Source organism: Podarcis liolepis (genome assembly GCF_965112155.1).
Source record: "Podarcis liolepis genome assembly, chromosome: 1".
NCBI lineage: Eukaryota > Metazoa > Chordata > Lepidosauria > Squamata > Lacertidae > Podarcis > Podarcis liolepis.
This window is the reverse complement of record NC_139554.1, coordinates 109,881,553-109,899,260: the sequence shown is the minus strand read 5'-3', so window position 1 is coordinate 109,899,260 and position 17,708 is coordinate 109,881,553. Positions and strand designations below refer to the sequence as shown.

Sequence of the window (17,708 nt, the reverse complement as noted above, 5' to 3'; positions counted from 1 at the left end):
AGTGACTGTCTTTGGTCACGGAGGGCGCTCAGCTCTTCTGTGCCAAACAAAAAGCGGAGAGCCCAAGCGTGACTGCTGGCATCACTATGTTTACTTGGCAACGTATCAAGTGCTTGGCAAGATTCGAATAAAAATTCCAGTGAAACTCTACAATGCTCTCTCACAAAGTTCATTCTCATGCTTTCTATAGCAGCAAAAATGCACCCAAGTTAGAAATACATAGGAACACGTAGGAAGCTGCCTTATCTCGAATCTGACCATTGCTCCACCTAGATCATTATTATCTACACTGACTTGTAGCTCCTCAGGCAGAGGGCATTTCAGCCCCACCAAGAGATGCCAGGGATTTGAACCCAATACCTTCTACATGCAAAGCAGACTCTCTGCCTCTGAGCTACAATCCTTCTCCTTCACGTTCATTTATTATAACTTGCCTTTCCATTAAAAGAAGAAGCAAAAGCCACAGAAATCGTAGCCTCATAGTTAAAGACAGGAAGATCTGATTATGATCCATATACTATTTAATGATACTCTGCCTTTATCTCCACTGGGCCACAAGGTACCATATGATGCCTTAGTGTTGTAAGCCCTCACTCTTGCCACGTGAACAAAATATCCTCAAACTAATAATACCACAAGTTGAATTGACTGTGTTAGTTCGGTGCGGCCAATATTTTGTTTGAATGCATTTGTCCCATGGCAAGAGCTACTATCTTCCACATCAAAGAGAGGCCTTCGTTTCAGTAGCTTGCCATGGTGTGATAAATACCAGCGCTCAACACAGGAGGGCACATTTACACAAAACATTCCCCACGTGAAACTGATATGGTACTGCTACTTTGTAGTAACTTTATCACATCACATAATACCTTCATTGCCATTACTGTTTTAGTCTTGTCAAGAACTCCACAGTACGTCGCTGAACAAAATGCATGCTAATACACGACCAAAGTGCTGTTACACTGATAGCTTCATTCTGCTGAGAACTGTGGAGCTATTGGAGCAATGGGGCCTAAGGCCATTTTCATAGCGGATAATAAAGGCTGGAGACAGGCATGCACAGGCCATTTTAAATAGCTGCAATGGACAGGTTGGATACAGGTGACAGGAGCGAGCCAGCAGCAAATTAAACCAAGTAAGTTGGAGTTAACTCTTTATTAGCAAAAACAAGATCTGCACAGCAGGGTCAGGCTTCATGAGCACACCTGTGGGCATCACATTGGTGACCTTCGCATAGCATCATGGAGGCAAATTGTCTGATTTACATTGGGAGCTTGGGCTTGTATCCAAGGCAGCACCAAGTAACTGTGCAAGGATTTACACTTGCCCAATGAGAATTTCCTCCTCCTCCTCTGCTGTAGGTACATTATATCCTCCCAAAATCTGCTCCAGAGGGTTGGGGGACACACACACATAATTTGGGGTGCATATGGGGAAATGTCCTGCGGCACAAATGTAAATCCACGGGTTGATGTGACATTTCCTGCCACTGTGTTGGATAGAAGCCTATGTGTGTGCAAATTTTTGAGATACTCACCCTATTCACCTGTCACGGAGATCAGTATTAAAACTTTCATTGGCTTTAATGCAACTTAATTGTTGCTTTACATCTTGAGATTAGGAGGAATGATTAATATAAGCCATTCAACGTTGACTTTCATTTTTAAGTAGTTCAGGCTTTTGTTATAAAATCGATAAATGGGTTGTACCTATTGAAATGCACACGTAAAGTTCTTCAAAAGCACTATCCATACCTTTTAAAAGTCGTCCATGTCACTAGCATTAATCTCCTGATGGAACTATTACTATATTTAATGGTATTACTGCAACTTTCCCCCCCTTGGTCCCATTTTCATCTTGGGAAAGTGCTTTGATGTCTAAGTTAAACTCATTGCATATTTGTAACTCTTCTTACAGCATAAAAGCTTATTTGTGTGTCAAAGGGGCAGGCGATTCATTACTTTCAATTGACAAGAATCACAGAAGAGAATGCACTGCAGAAGTGTTTGATTTTGTGTCTCATTTTACAGTGGCAGAAATAATCAGTTGACAAAGGGAAGGACTGTGAGGATAACCCCAGCTGTGTGCTAAATTAATTAATGCCATCACGTTTCGGAAAATACCTTGGTAATAATTAGGAATAAATTAAAATTTGATCCTGTTTGCTCTAGCGCTGTAAAATGCCTAATTGTAGACAGGAATGGTAATTGTACCTTTGTGGTGGCCGCATGAGGCTCTTAAACACAATGCATAAGAGAGAATATGGTTGAGTCAAGTCCTAGTAAATCAAAAGAGACAGACGTCTAATTCCAAGGACATTCTAAGCGAAACTTCAGTTTCCAAAGAATTAACACACACTTTAAATAACTGGCTAAGTGAGATGCCACACTCTAGGATTTCACTGATTAAATAATGTTTCTTAATAAAGCACCTCGTGATAGAGAGCATACTACCAAGTAACAAAGACTACATTTTAATCTAAACACGTCACATTTCTATTGTGGAAATCTACACAACTGGGAGAAAAACCCAAAAGGCTTACAATTAATTTCTCATGGCATATTCATGCCAAAGTTAAGTGCTTTTATAAGTTCCATTGATTTTACAGGGAGAATTGGCCATACACTTAAATCAATGGGATTCGAAAGTGCTTCACTTTGGCTAGATCACAATGTCAGCTTCTAGACTTTTATGGAAGTTCATTCCCTCTTTCCCCCCAACTTGAGGCATTCACCTAGACAAATTCACCTGCAGGAGGAACACATCCATTGCATTTGCAAGCTGCACATAGCTATACCAAGTATTCCCAAGATCACAACAGTGTAGACCGGGGGGGGGGGGAAGAACCCAACACTATCACATGTGATTACATAAGACACACAAGCCATTAAGCACAATCAAAGACGTAATCCAATTGTTTTCCATTCAGCAAAAAACAAACAAACCCCAAAACTTGTGTCAGAATGCATTCAACCAAGTAGATTGCTGTACAGAATTTAAGACCCACAGATAAATGAGTTAAGTGGCAAAGCACTTACCATATACTTGGCATCATCAAGCGAAGTTTGCCCAAAGGTCCCGAAAACATTGCCAACAGCTGATTAGAGGATGACCTGGGGTTCTTCTTTCTCCCCTTCTTTTCGTCAGAAGCGCATCATCTGGAATCAGAGCACATTTTGTTCATACTTAAACCTATCCTGCCCTGTTGTCGTTTTAAAAAGACTGCTTGTCCATGAAATAATCGGGCTTGACAAACGGCCACCGAATGTGAGGACGGTGCTTCTTCTTCAGAAGGCTTCTCCATGTGTGTGTGTGTGCGTACGTACGTAGGTGACTGATACAGGGCTTGTGTTAGGAATTTAGATTCCATTTCATGAAGCGGGATTCCAGCAGACTGAGTTAAAGAAACAGATGGGAGGAAGAGCAGGACAGATGGGGGGTGGAAGGGGGGTGGTGGAGAGAAAGCAAGCAAAAGGACCGAGGCTGAAACTGTTTTCATTACCTGTGTGTTTTGCGATTATGGAACAACCAGCATTTGGTTTATTGAAATGGGGGAGAAAATATCGGAGTTACAAAGCAGCTCTGCTTTATGGGAGATTCCATTTTAGGAGGTGCTTACTGGCACTCGGCAGTACTTTTCATTCAAGTTACAGAAATGATACTGAAGTCCTCAAAACCAATTTCTGGGCATGATTATTGAATGGTGCACACAGCACAGTCACCAGTTTTGTTTACATATTCTGGGTTTCACCCCCCCTTTCCTAATGAAATAAAACACCAGCAGGTGTTTTGTACTCATTTGACATCTATGCCGGATCTAAGCAATGCTATCCATCTTTAGGTGCCAGCTAAAGACCTGCCTTTCCCTTCAGGCCTTTGAATGTGAAGGAATTGGCTGACAGATGGCAGAGGTTTTATCTAATTGCACCGAGTTGCTTATTGTGTTTTAATGTTGCCGATTGTTTCATGTGCCTTATTGCTGTAACTGGCCCTGGGCTCACGAGAACGTAAGGACAGCCCTGCTCGGATAGACCAGTAGCCACTCTCTTATCACAGATGCCTATGGGAAACCCACAAGCAGGAGGATCTGAGCACAACACGACTCTCCACTCCAGTGGTTCCCATCAAATGGCTGCACAACAAAGGGTGGGACACAAGTCTTTCAAATGAAAGTGCAACAAAATGAGGCCCTTGAGAAGGTGTGTGCCAGAGGCATATGGGGGAGGGTCTTTGGATCTGCAGGATCTAAAGGCGCCCCCACATTCAATCACAGCATACCACAGATAAGGGAGATGAACTACACCAGTAGCAAATCTGAAATATTTCTCCTCCAGCTGAAAGCAACTTGAGATATATATATATTTTAAGTTCAATGGAAGAGGGGGAAAGCCATTCCTGCCACCTCCTCGCTTGAGCTTAGAAAGCTACTTCACCACACACCCTAGACTTCCTCGCGATTGCTCTACATTTGAATGGTTGCAGCTACGGAGTGTTCCAGAAGCAACTGAAAATGAATGTACAGGGGAATCAGAGGGATGCGCACAAGTCCGTTCAGCCCTGTTCCACCCCCTGCTCTGCCCCTGTCCCATTCGGCCCCCGTTCTGCCCCCTTTTGGTGCCGAAAACAGCACACAGGTCAGCGGTCGAACGCGTGCTGATTGTGCGTGAGTGGGGAGGTGCCTGTCTTGCAATTTTATTGGTTATATTTCTCCAAAGAACTCAAAATGGCATACATGGTTCTCCAATGGCCACATTTTATCCTCCCAACAGCTTTGTAAGGTAGGTTAGGCTGAGGGACAATGACCAGCTGAAGTGAACTTCATAGCTGGGTGGGGATTTGAACCCTGGCTTCCCAGGGCATAGTCTGATAAACTAACCACTGGACCACACTGCTTCTGAGGCACTCCCTTAGCAAAATTAGAACCTTCCCCTCACCAAGAATGCAGCTAATTTCAACTGAAACAACAGTCATCATGAAAGTCATCATGGCTGTGACTCAATGTTTCATTGGCATCCCCCATGGTGCTTTGCAGCTTGAGTCCACATTTGCCAAAGGTCTTGACCCTCATGAAGTTAAGTTTGCTTTGGGACACTTAATGCATCAAACCTTAGAGGTTAGACAATAATAGATCACTGTTGTTCAGCATGGCATAAATTCTTCTCCTATGTTAGCTCAGATGCAAAGCCCACTAAATCCCCAGTTTCCCAGGTAAACATATGGAGAGGTCTTTATAGAAAATTAAACTGCCTTTCTTCCCTTCCTTTGCATATTTTATTAACAATTGCTGTATTAAGCTTGCATTGCACATTTCGTAATTTTCCTGTTTCCTTGCTGTCCCCCATCCCCTTACGTTCAACCACTGGTATTACTACCGTATTATGCCTTTATGCAAGTCTGTAAAACTATTCTTATGAAAAAATGTCAACAAAAGTCTTTACGAAAAGAAGTTTGCATTCAAAGGCGAATCTACCTAATTCACACTTCCCTAAACAGTATGTGAACCAAAATACAGCCATCCCTTGAAATTTGCACTTTTATGAATTTTGCAGTGCTGTTTGCCAACAAAATAGCGTTGCTTAGAGAAATGCTCAGAGGAGGAGAAAGTGTGCATAAACGTGTACATTAGCATAAAACAACATACACAAATATATTCAGTATTGGGAACTTGCTTGCAAAAATATGTATGTCTGGAAAGAAATGTGTATCAAAACATGGGGAGAAATGCCCACTTTTTAAAAAAATACATTCACAAACTTAATGCAGAAATGTGGAGAGCTGAACTTAACACTTGAAAGAAAGCAAGAAAGCAAGAAAAGAGAAACTGAAAGAAACCAAAATTGAGAGGCTCATCCATCCTTACCCTGCACCCTCCTGGAAATTCAAGCACCCTTCCTAATTTCTTCCTATTGTATTTTGTATTAATCTGCACAGTGCTTCATGGTAGCAGCTATCAGCCCTGAGTGCTCACTGGAAGGACAGATCCTGAAGCTGAGGCTACAATACTTTGGCCACCTCATGAGAAGAGAAGACTCCCTGGAAAAGACCCTGATGTTGGGAAAGATGGAGGGCACAAGGAGAAGGGGACGACAGAGGATGAGATGGTTGGACTGTGTTCTCGAAGCTACCAGCATGAGTTTGACCAAACTGCGGGAGACAGTGGAAGACAGGAGTACCTGGCGTGTTCTGGTCCATGGGGTCACAAAGAGTTGGACACGACTAAACAACAACAACGGATTCTCTGTTGTAAGGGGCAGTGGGTGCTCTGCCACCCTCCCTCCCTCCCTCAATCCTGCAACAGAGATCACCCTGCTTCAGCAAGCTGACACATGAGCAACCACTGCTTTGGACTGTAATGTTCACTTTTGTGTATGCATGTATATTGAGCCTCCTGCAGAACTACATACATGGTGTGTGTGCAAATGGCAACAATGGTGCTCACTTCCATTTTCCGTTCAGAAGCAGGTCTCCAGTGATGGTACTGGTCAGAGCGCTGTCCCAGGGATAGTGACAGGGCCCTGTTCATTGACACCCTCCTTCCAAGGATGACACGTGGCCTTTCTCATGAACCAGAAGGCACAAGGGAGACAGCCGAATGTCAGGAGGTCATATGTTTAAATGTCTCTTAAAGTGAATCCAAAGTTGAGGAGGCAGGGGGGAAGTGTAAGCCGTACTGGGAGCAAGAGAATGGATGGAATGAATCTGATGGATGACTTACAATAAATGTGTTTTTCAGGGCCTCAGGAGAATGAGCAAGGGTGAATTGATCTGTGTCTAATTGATTTAAAATCAACCTTTTTTGTGCTAGAGGAGGTAGATGAATTGATCCAATTATTAAGTGATAAAAAGTGCAAAGTCCCTGAACTGGAAGTTACTGAGAAGTCGGCTAACTTAAAGCAGGATTATCAATGAAGAGGAAAAGAAATTATCTGCAATACATTCATCTGGATATTATTTTTTTTTTAAAAAAACCTGCTGCCTTGTGGGACATCTTTGGGGGAAGAAAAGGCTAAGGAGTAAACCCTACACAAATCTGGAGTGGAGTCCCTAAGGTGGTTGGATGGCGTCTTGTATGCCTCCTTTCAGCAACTCCTGCAGCTAGGTAAAGGTAAAGGGTAAAGGGACCCCTGACCATTAGGTCCAGGTACCTCAAGTCTCCAATTCCTCTCTCGGTGACCTCAGAATCCTGAATTTACTGTGCTTTTAATCTAAATGGACAGTGGTGGGGGTTTGTGAAGTTGGTACTTTTAAAGCTTTTCTGAGTTTGGCCCCCTTCTTCATTTCCTCATCTTCTGAACATATATTTCAAATTATAGGGAGCATTTCATTATGATGACCCTGTTGAATTGCTCATTTCATCCTATTTCCATCTCTGAATTGATGAATTTCATTCATCAATACTCTTTTATCCGTAAAACTCTTTCCCAATCCAATTAGGCTGCAATCCTATATCCATTTGCCTGGAAACAAGTGCCAGTGAACTCAAAAGAGGATTTCTTCTGAGTGGACACATATAGGATTGCATTGTTATACTTAGCTTTTTATTCTCTGAGAACAGGGTTTTAACTGCTTAACAGATGCTTTTCAAACATTACCTCATGAAAGCGACTCTTGGATGATTGAATATTATGCTGAAGGGTTCCCCCCTTTTCCTTTCCCCATCTTTAGGCCACAAATGATAGGCACTTTAAGAAAAAAAAATTCCCCAGCGGTGCAGAAGAAAATCAGCAGATTTTTAGGGGCATCGGGTTCACTAGAAAAAAAGTAGTGAAAGCAACTTCCTCTTGGCATCTTCTTGTAAAAAATTTCTAGAAGCTTCAAGTGGCAGCACAGTTCCAACTCGCAGCCTGGCAGCAGACTCGTTATCCCACAATGCTTTGTTACTAGGAACAACGCTAAATGTAGGGATATTGTTGAGAAAAAGATGGCCGCTTCCGCTGGCCAATGGTGGGGTCTGCCATCTTTGTTTTTGTAAAAATGTCACATTGTGAAGCATTATGGCAAAATATGGTGGCTGCTGGGCCACTGGCTGCAGCTCCACAACTGCTTAAAGTGGCGGGAAATATATATACATATATTTCCCAAGACTTCTCATAATATATGTGTGTGTATGAAAAAAAAGTGTTTCCAGTGCTGTTCCTAGGACGTCCTCTCCTGAAAATTTCCACTTAACGTTATTCCGCCCCCCTCTGTTTTCATATTCTTCTTGTTACCGTTATTACCTCTCTGTGGGATTTCTTCAAGATGGTTTATGTTTCACTGCCAAACTTATATTCTATTTATGAACTTCAGCAGAGAGTGCCCGCCTTTGTGTAGCGCCCACATACAACAGGGATTTGGGGAAACTCTTCAGTTTTGGAGAATTAATAGTGAAAAACCCCTGGAATGGGGGAACCTTTCTCCACTCCGAATGTAATGTTGAGATACTGAGACTGACGGCAGGAGGATGACTGACAACCAGATGTGAAGATTAGGGAAGTACAGAATGGTGTACCTGGAAAGGGAGGGAGGGAGGCAGGCAAGAGATACACAGAGATAAGAGTGCAGTCATTATCCTGTGACCTTCCCTGAGACCTGCAGGTATAGGGCGTTATACAAATTTAATAAATGAAAACAACAACAACATCATTGTGCTGGGAGAGGCATCTGCAGCAACCCTCCATATCCCTATTACAGGTTGGAGGGCTGTGCTGACACAGAGTAACTTAAAGCAGCCCTGCAATACAGTCAAGCATTAATATTGTAGGCCAGAGGTGAGACTGAGACTTGCTGTGGATTCCCAGCCCCAAACTGTCATACTTCTCAGGTTGTAGCAAAGGTCTATCAACTTAAATTCCCTGCTCAGACTCACAGATATTTTCAAAGTACAGTACATTATGGTGTTGTAATACATTCTTGTAGCCATAAAAGGATAGGAATGACTTAAAATGAAAACTGTCAGTTTACAGAGGTCCTCTGGGAACTTTTGTTTTCCTGACGTCTGCTGAATAATCCCAATCTTGGCTCCCCCACCCCAAGTGACAGAATATATGGGCTGGAAAACACCAGCTCTCCTTAATGCTCCGTCTCAGCAAAACACTTTCCCAAGTCGTTTCTGCCAATTCATATCTATGTTTACCTCACAGAGATATCTGGGTATCAGCTGGATTGCTTTGTTCTAATGTGCAGGGATAAGACTCCCTTGAATTACTGGGCTAGTGTTTATAGACTGCTTCTTTTTTCTTAGTTTTGTAATTACAATGTTTTAGCAGCATTTTATGGATTTAATTGTTTATATGAGCCACATGGTAAAGGTAAAAGACCCCTGGATGGTTAAGTCCAGTCAAAGGTGACTATGGGGTGTGGCACTCAACTCACTTTAGGCCGAGGGAGCCGGTGTTTGTCCACAGACAGCTTTCTGGGTCACATGGCCAGCATGACTAAAATGCTTCAGGTGCAACACAAAGCCAGAGTGCACGGAAATGCCATTTACCTTCCCACCACAGCGGTACCTATTTATCTACTTGCACTGGTGTGCTTTTGAACTGCTAGGTTGGCAGGAGCTGGGACAGAGCAATGGGAGCTCACCCTGTCACATGGATTCAAACTGCTGACCTTCTGATCAGCAAGCCCAAGAGGCTCAGTAGTTTAGACCACAGCGCCACCCTTAAGGAGCAATGGCTGGTGGGGGGGGTGAGGTATAAGTCAGCTTTCTTCTCCTTTTTCCCTCTTAAAATGAAAAGTGAATGGCTTTCAAGAACTGCATTAATAAAAGGGAAAAAAGTAGTTCATAAAATGGCAAAGCATTCCTGCTGGATAATAACACAGGTAGAAGGAAAGGTGTAATGTTGTCAAGGGCGATGGCACATGAGTTGTCCAACTGGTGCTTGTGACACCCTCACTCATTCCACCTCCCACACCAGCTCAATGTAAGTACTAGCTGGGGGAAAATTTGCTTTTCCTTGGCAATAAAACATTGTGCTTTTGAGTGCAGTGAAAAGGTTTCCTCGAAACAGTTCTGCCACAAACAACAACTGTACATTTATTGTGCAATAAAGCAATCATTTGGAAGTTCTGAAAAGCTATTCAGCTACTATATTGCTTGCTGACTTTCTCACCTTCCCTTACATCCATTTTTACCCTACAGCGAGGGAAGAATTAGTTTTGCTCTGTATTCATTCTTCACACATTCATTCAGTCTTCGCACAAGACACACAAGTATCACTGAGCGGAAACTGGCATGTATTCGCTGTGTATACAGTCGTCATGCCTTATGGGTTCAGACACGTTTGTTTCATTGCACAGACATGCTGTAGACACACATGGACAACTGCTGCTCTCCCCATGTGCACATGCTGTCAATTATTGTTATTAGAATGTATATACCGCCGTATACCTGGAGTTCTCAGGTAGGTCTCAATTAAAGTCTGCTCTCAGTATGTGACGGTGTGTTGTTGCCATCTGTCTGTCTCATCAGACAATGGAGTAGATCTTGGGGGGTGAAGTCAAACCACTGCATTAGCAGCACCAAAGTGACCTCCCCAGGGTGCAAGCCTGGGCACAGTATATGGGACTACTGGGCTGCCCAGACTACAAGACCCTCCTCTTGGCCTCACTGTTGTGGTCCAAAGGAAAGCAGAACAATATTTTGGCACAGTTTGGTTGCAGGAGTTGCTGGTTGGAGGCATACAAGGCACCATTCAATCGTGTGTAGGGTTTACTCCTTAGCCTCTTCTTCTCCCAAAGATATCCCAGAAGAAGAAGAAGAAGAAGAAGAAGAAGAAGAAGAAGAAGAAGAAGGAGGAGGAGGAGTAGAGAAGAGTTTGGATTTGATATCCTGCTTTATCACTCCCCTTCAGGAGTCTCAAAGCGGCTAACATTCTCCTTTCCCTTCCTCCCCCACAACAAACACTCTGTGAGATGAGCGGGGCTGAGAGACTTCAGAGAAGTGTGACTAGCCCAAGGTCACCCAGCAGCTGCATGTGGAGGAGCGGAGATGCGAACCCGGTTCCTCAGATTACGAGTCCACCGCTCTAAACCACTACACCACACTGGCAGAAAGCATATGTCAGGCAGAAGTTTCTGTCCTAGCCTTCTCCTTGATATGCCAGCTTTCTCTCTCTGTAAGGTCTTTTTTAGATGTGAAAACATTCAGACGTGCCCCCCAACATGAAGTTTGAAATTGTCTAGCTCAGCAACAGCTGCATTGTAAGAGACTCTTGACAGTGTTGCTTGACTGTTTGGGGGTGGGGGGTGGGGGAGGAGGAAGGGGCCAAGAAAGCACGTTGTTTCTTTCATGTGAAAAGCACCCCGTTTGATTAAACACAGTTTTGTAAGTGGTTCTCGAACCCCCTCCTCCAAGGCATCCTCAAAGGAAAGCATTATGTATTGAATGAGAACGGCATTTGGAAACAAAAGCAAGATACTGGAGAGATGAAACAATCTGCTTTTGCTTTCGGAGCTATGTCAGAAGGTCGCTATTCCCATGTGCTGGGATCAAGAAAAACACTACGGCTTCGATGACTTGCCTTCAAGAGTACACCACTGAGTCAGGTCTAGAGATGGACTGGGGAGCAGAGTACTTTGCAAAATGAACCGTCATTGATTTGATTTTGTTTCGGCTGTGAATGCTACTATTCCTCAGGCATAATGACACCTAATCCCTTCCGCTGGGGATTTCTTTGCAGAACTCTCTATCTCTGCAAAACCCTTCTTACTGCTCCCCTCCCAACCTCCAAATCTCCAGCCTTTCCCGTTTCTGCATCTGAAGCGGAAAGAGATGAAGTAGCCCATATATTCAATAGGAGAATGAAGGCATCCTGTTCCTTCCGTCAGACAGCAGACTGAATTTTGAAAACTGTAACCCAATGAGGTCTTTCCAAAACACTGGTAAAGTCTTCGCAGTTATTTGTAACTTAATTATACAATGCGTTAGTCTTGTAATTCTGCTTTTAAAAAAAGAAAAGAAATCCCTGTAAGATTGTCTTTAAAGGACAAACCAGACAGTACCCGATTGCTTTCTCTGTGCCCGAGTTAAATGTATTTTCTGAAAGGTAGCTGTTATCACTGCATCACTGTGTGGCTCATAGATCTCTGTCATACAGCAATAGTGAAATCAGATTTGCATGGGAAGAGAGCATTGGTTAATTTTTACTAATTCAAATCAAGAGAAGCATTCCTACAATTGTTGTGGGTGTGCTGGAGTCCATATACCTTTTCTGCATGAAGAAAGCAATGACGAATCTTGTGTTAATATAATACATAGAAAGGGTTGCATTCAATTTTACTTCTACTCAGAGTAGACCCATTAAATTAATGGACATGCCTAAGTTTAAGTCCATTGATTTCAGTGGGTCTGCTTTGAATACAACTTATACCTGTATACCTGAAGGACCATTTCCACCCTCATCATTCAGCCCAGATACTGAGGTCCAGCTCCAAGGGCCTTCTGGTGGTTCCCTCATTGTGAGATGTGAAGTTACAGGGAACCAGGTAGAACGCTTTCTCAGTAGTAGCACCCACCCTGTGAAATGCCCTCCTGGCAGATGTCAAAGAGTTCAACAACTATAAAAAATTTTGTAGACATCTGAAGGCAGCACTTTTGTCAAGCTTTTAATGTTTGTTGTTGTTGCTGCTGCTATTGTTTTCCTGTATTTTTGTTGGAAGTCCAGAGTAGTTGGGGTAGCCCAGTCAGATGAGCAGGATATAAGAAATTACTATTACTATTATTATTAGTTGGATGCAACCCATAATGTTGCACAAGATTTTGTGGGCCATATCCCATTATGTCAAATATATGAAGTGGGAAGGTATGAATACCTACAATTATAAACAGAGGACAGATCCCCACTCCCAACCACAGTGCGCCCCAAAGACCAAGGAATGCCACAGGTATCAGGTAGGTGTGCCATAAAGTGAATATTAGACCCAATCAACTGAATACTAAGACTAGTAGGTCCAATTAGTGTGGGTAGCAGCTGCTAGTAGTAAATGGGCATAGATTGATGTACAATGTAAACCAGGAACAGCCAAGCCTGATGTCTTCCATATGTTGTGGGCTAAAATTCTCATCAACCCCAGGCAGCATTGTCAAGAGTCAGGGCTCATTGAAACTGTAGTCCAACAACATTTGTAGGTTGTCATGCTGGCTACCTTTGATGCAAATAAACACCTAGAGGGACAAGTACTTTCTTAGTGAGCTGCTCACTTCTCATCTTCTTATCTAAGTTCTACATTTTAAGGTTTGATTAATGATTTTAACTTTTGGGTGGCTTAACCTTGGGATATCCCTTCATCAGATCACTATTGCAGTAGAGCGTCATAATAGAAATGGATGCACCAATTGAAGCCTAGACTTTATTTCCTCTCTCCTTCCAAGCTATTTTGAGCTACTTCAATACAGAAATGTATCTGCTTCATGTCCCAAATATTTTAAAAATATAAAATGAAAACCTTACCTATATTCTAACTTTAGCCATAAAAAAGGACTGTCAGACATCACCACCTGTTCTTGCTGTATTCCGAAATGAGGCATTCTTGGGAAAGTAAGCTTCTACCATAGTTTGCAAAGACTCATTATGAAACTTAATATCAGATTCAAATTGTAATTACCAGACTGAAACAGTCTTCGCTGATTTCTTTCCTCTCCCATCTTTCTCTCTTCCTTAATTGGGTATCGACTGATTAACTTGAAATAAGCTGATCTATAAGGACTCGAGGAGCATCTAAAAATTTGCTCCCAAATGTGGCCAGTGTTTACAATCAAACCCATCAGAGATTGCCTGATTGCCAGGAATGGCGTTACTTTATCCATTAGTAACTTTAGCAAAGCAGATAATCCATTTTTTAAAAAAAGTTCTTAATTGTCGAGAAAGAGGAGGGAAATGGCAGGGAGAAACAAACAGCAAGGGAGGTGTGTGGATAAAGGCTCCAGGTCTGTAAATAATGAATGCTGCTGGTTCCATCTATTACATCAAGAGTTTTTGAGAGTCAGAGCGATGGAACAAGAGATAACTCCTGAATGTGGGGTTGATGGATGGGATTTGAACTTGCTCAGCTTGCACTGCTCAGACATACTGAGTGCCCTCCAAGAGTTCTTTTCTAGGCTGGATAATACTCTGAGCCATGGGACCCATCAGCCCCGTCCTGTTGCCCTCATTCCATTCAGTTGCTGTATCAATGAGGACAGTGGTATGAAAGAAGGAGATTGGGAGACTGAAGTGATTGGGCAATTTAAGTGCAAGAGACTCTTGGGAACATAGTTTTCTACATGCCAGGGAGGAAAGGAAGGGGAGGGGAGGGGAGGGAGGACTCCAAGGCCTTCAGATCTCTCTCCACTACCCTCATTTTTGTTGTTCTAAAGGCTGCCACTAGGCTAAGCCAGGTAACTGAAGGAGTAGAGTATTTGGGCAGTATTTGCAGACGCCCTGGGAAAAGGGGACAGGGAATCTTGCAAGACATTTGGAAAACCTAATGAGCTCCTGATGATGATGATGACGACAGAAGCATGGCAGGGTTGTCAAATACAAAACCAAACACTCTCTCTCTCTCTCTCTCTCTATATATATATATATATATCTTGCACCCTGCCCAATATATTGGTAAAATTACTTGGTTTACTAAACCCAAACCCAAGTCAAAATGGAGCGGGGAGGGAGGTATCACTGAAAACCTTTTGCAATCATTAGTGCTCATAAAGAAGTCTTGGTGTTTAAAAGTCATCACCTTCACCTGTGCATTCTACTGCACTTTAGGGAACAGTGGTATTTATGGGTCACAATCCAAAAGCAGCAATGTGTAAAAGCAAAAAAACCCCATGCTTTTCTGATGCAAAAGTTTATGCTACAGAATGTGTTCCTTCGTCTTTAACTGAACTCGCTACAACCAGGTACCCACTCTGGAATTTTACATTATGTGCAAGGTTGTTGCATATTTTACAATGGATTTCTTTTTTTAAAAAAAGAAGCTTTGAGATCTACTTATTAGATGTATATCCATCTTATTATTCCTTTATTAATGGCTTATATCCCAGTGGTCTTCCTTCCAGGTCTGATCCAGCCTGTATTGCTTTGCTTCCACATTGCAAATGCTGCAACACTGGGTCTACCATTCGCTGGGATCTATGGGAGCTTCCGCAAACCTTTACAGAGCTGGAAAACACATTCAAAACCATCTGCCATTCACAGACTAGGCACTCAAAAACACAGCTGCTATGTTGGCGTTTCGTTGGCCATTCACTGCTGAAGTTTTAATTGACCTGAACTTTCCTGGGGAAAAAATGGGGATGTAATTTACAGAACAGCGTTGTGGCTTTTCACATTCACCCGCAGGGCTTATACCTGGCTCACGTGTTTGTGATCTTTACAAAAGAAAAGGCTACTCTTGTCCTGTGGACTGAGAGGTTTTCTTGTCTGTCAGGTTTTCTTGCTTGCTTTTCCAAGTGTTTCTGGTTTGCCAGAAACAGCTTAGTCATGCTGGCCACATGACCCGGAAACTGTACGCCGGCTCCCTCGGCCAGTAAAGCGAGATGAGTGCCGCAACCCCAGAGTCGGTCACGACTGGACCTAATGGTCAGGGGTCCCTTTACCTTTACCTCATCACACTTCATTCTCCTTCCTGTCTCCTTGGTTGTGGCATCAATGGAAGATAAAGAGAGGGCCAGAAAGCAGGAAGAAAAGCTTTTTGTGGATTTTTAAAAATTTCATTTTGGGAAAAAAACCATTCTCCCCTGCCCCAGGGATAAAAGAAAGGACAAATGCCTGTGGCTGTATTTAACAGAATTTACAATGATGTCTCAAAGCAATTGAGATCAGTTGGGGAAGTCTGAGGGGGGCGAGGGAAATGGATTTAACAAAGAGATTATTAAGACAGGTGAGAAAAATGACAAGAAGTATCACCCGACCTCTCCGATACTTGAAATACCAGATTTTTCGCTCTATGAGACGCACCTAGTTTTAGAGGAGGAGAACAAGAAGAAAAATATTCTCTCCCTCTCTGTGCAGCGCCCCTTCTGTGAAGTGGCAGGAGAAATGGAGCCCCTTCCGTTTCTCCTCCTGCTTCGCTGAAGGGGCGCTGGTGCAGAGAGGGAAAGTTGCGCAGCGCCTCTCCAGTGAAGCAAAGCCAGGAGAGCAAGAGGGATTGGTACGCACCAATCCCTCTTGCTTTCCTGACTTCAGTGAAAGCAACGCAAAGCCTCTGGAGCACAGCGGGAGCTCCCGCTGCGCTCCGGAGGCTTTGCGTTGCTTTCGCTGAAGCCATGGAGCCTGCATTCGCTCCAGAAGATGCACACACATTTCCCCTTACTTTTTAGGAGGGGAAAAGTGTGTCTTATAGAGCGAGAAATATGGTAATAGCAAAGGGTGGAGGAAGAAGGACAAGCAAATAAAGACAGAACAGGTGGTGGAGAGAGAGGAGAGCTCACTAAAGAAAGAATCCAAAGGCAAAACAGAGAATTGAGGAGGAGCCCTAGCACAGCTGTAGAGCTTGTGCCTTGCATGCAGAAGGTCGCGGGTTCAATCCCCGGCATCTCCAAGGAGGGTAGGGGATATGCCAGCTGTCTGAAACCCTGGAGAGCTGCTGCCAGTCAGTGTAGACAACACAGAGCTTGATGGACAAATCCTACAAGGCAGGCATCTATGCTCCTAAACAAGGAGGGGAGGCAAAGAGGTAAGGGAGAAAAGAGCAGGGCAACAAGATGCAGAATGACAAAAATGTAGAGGAAAGAAGTAGAGGACAGTAGTGGGAAGAGGGGGAAATATTAATTCACTCTTCAGGGAGCCATTTTTCTTCTAAGAACAAGGCTTCTTCTCTGTTGTATGTGCAATAAACAATGTATCATTCACAGGGAAGGGTGGCAGGTTTTTAGAGATAAGGATGAATTTCATCTCATGCACGCAATGTCAGATAGCTGGAGGCTGAAAATGTGACAGAGCCCTTCACTGTCAATATTTTGGAAGAGAAATTGTTTACCTATATTGGGTCAGCCCTCCTGCTCCACTTAACTACCTATGTAATGCAAACAGCACCCACTGTTGGAATGAAGTGAACAGGGATGCCTATTCTGGATTCACCCCCATACTTCTGTGTCCTGCCGAAGACGGTTGGCCCCAGGAATTCCAAACGGCAAGTCATTTGTAATGAAGGCAATCTCTTTTCCCTATTAGGTGAATGTCTGCATTGACTCTGAAGGAAATACCTTAAGGAAGGATGACTGGACTTTCAAATTCAGATTTTGAGATGGCTCTCAAAACTAAATGATCTACCAGGATCAACATGGAGGAATATAACAATGATTGGATGAAATAAGCATCAATAGCACCCAATCCTCAGGCTAGATAGCACACATTCCTTCACTTCTTTTGACATAATCAGGGCTAGAGAAAATGCATTGGGTTGTAGACATTGCTGCTCTGCTAGCCCAAAAGACTTCCACTTGTGCAATGAAACTTACCTCTCCTCTCCCCTCCCTTGCCCCCTCAAAATGTGCTCCAGAGGGTTGGGGGACAGGGGAAGTCCTGTTAGAATTTTGCACACATGGCATTAGATACAACCCTTAGATCTCCCTTTGGCTTCCTTGATGTTGTTAGGCCACGGCTCCTATCACCCCTCAGCATTGGTCCTATTGACCTCTGGCCATTCCTTAGCCACAGTGATTGGGGCTGGTGAGAGTAGGCAACCAACAATATCTGGAGGGTCACAGGATGCCCATTCTTGACTTAGCCTATGAACCAGTT

General features: G+C 43.3%; 1 protein-coding gene across 2 annotated transcripts in view; it reads right to left on the bottom strand.

Moving 5' to 3' along the window:
* The window catches only part of B3GALT1 (beta-1,3-galactosyltransferase 1), a 329,544-nt gene that overhangs the window by 92,355 nt on the left and 219,481 nt on the right, over window positions 1-17,708 (bottom strand). For both annotated transcript variants that reach the window (XM_083497242.1, XM_083497243.1), the window contains exon 4: window positions 3,039-3,158. The gene's annotated coding sequence lies outside the window, so the exon portion shown is untranslated. The remainder of the gene's footprint in view (window positions 1-3,038; window positions 3,159-17,708) is intronic.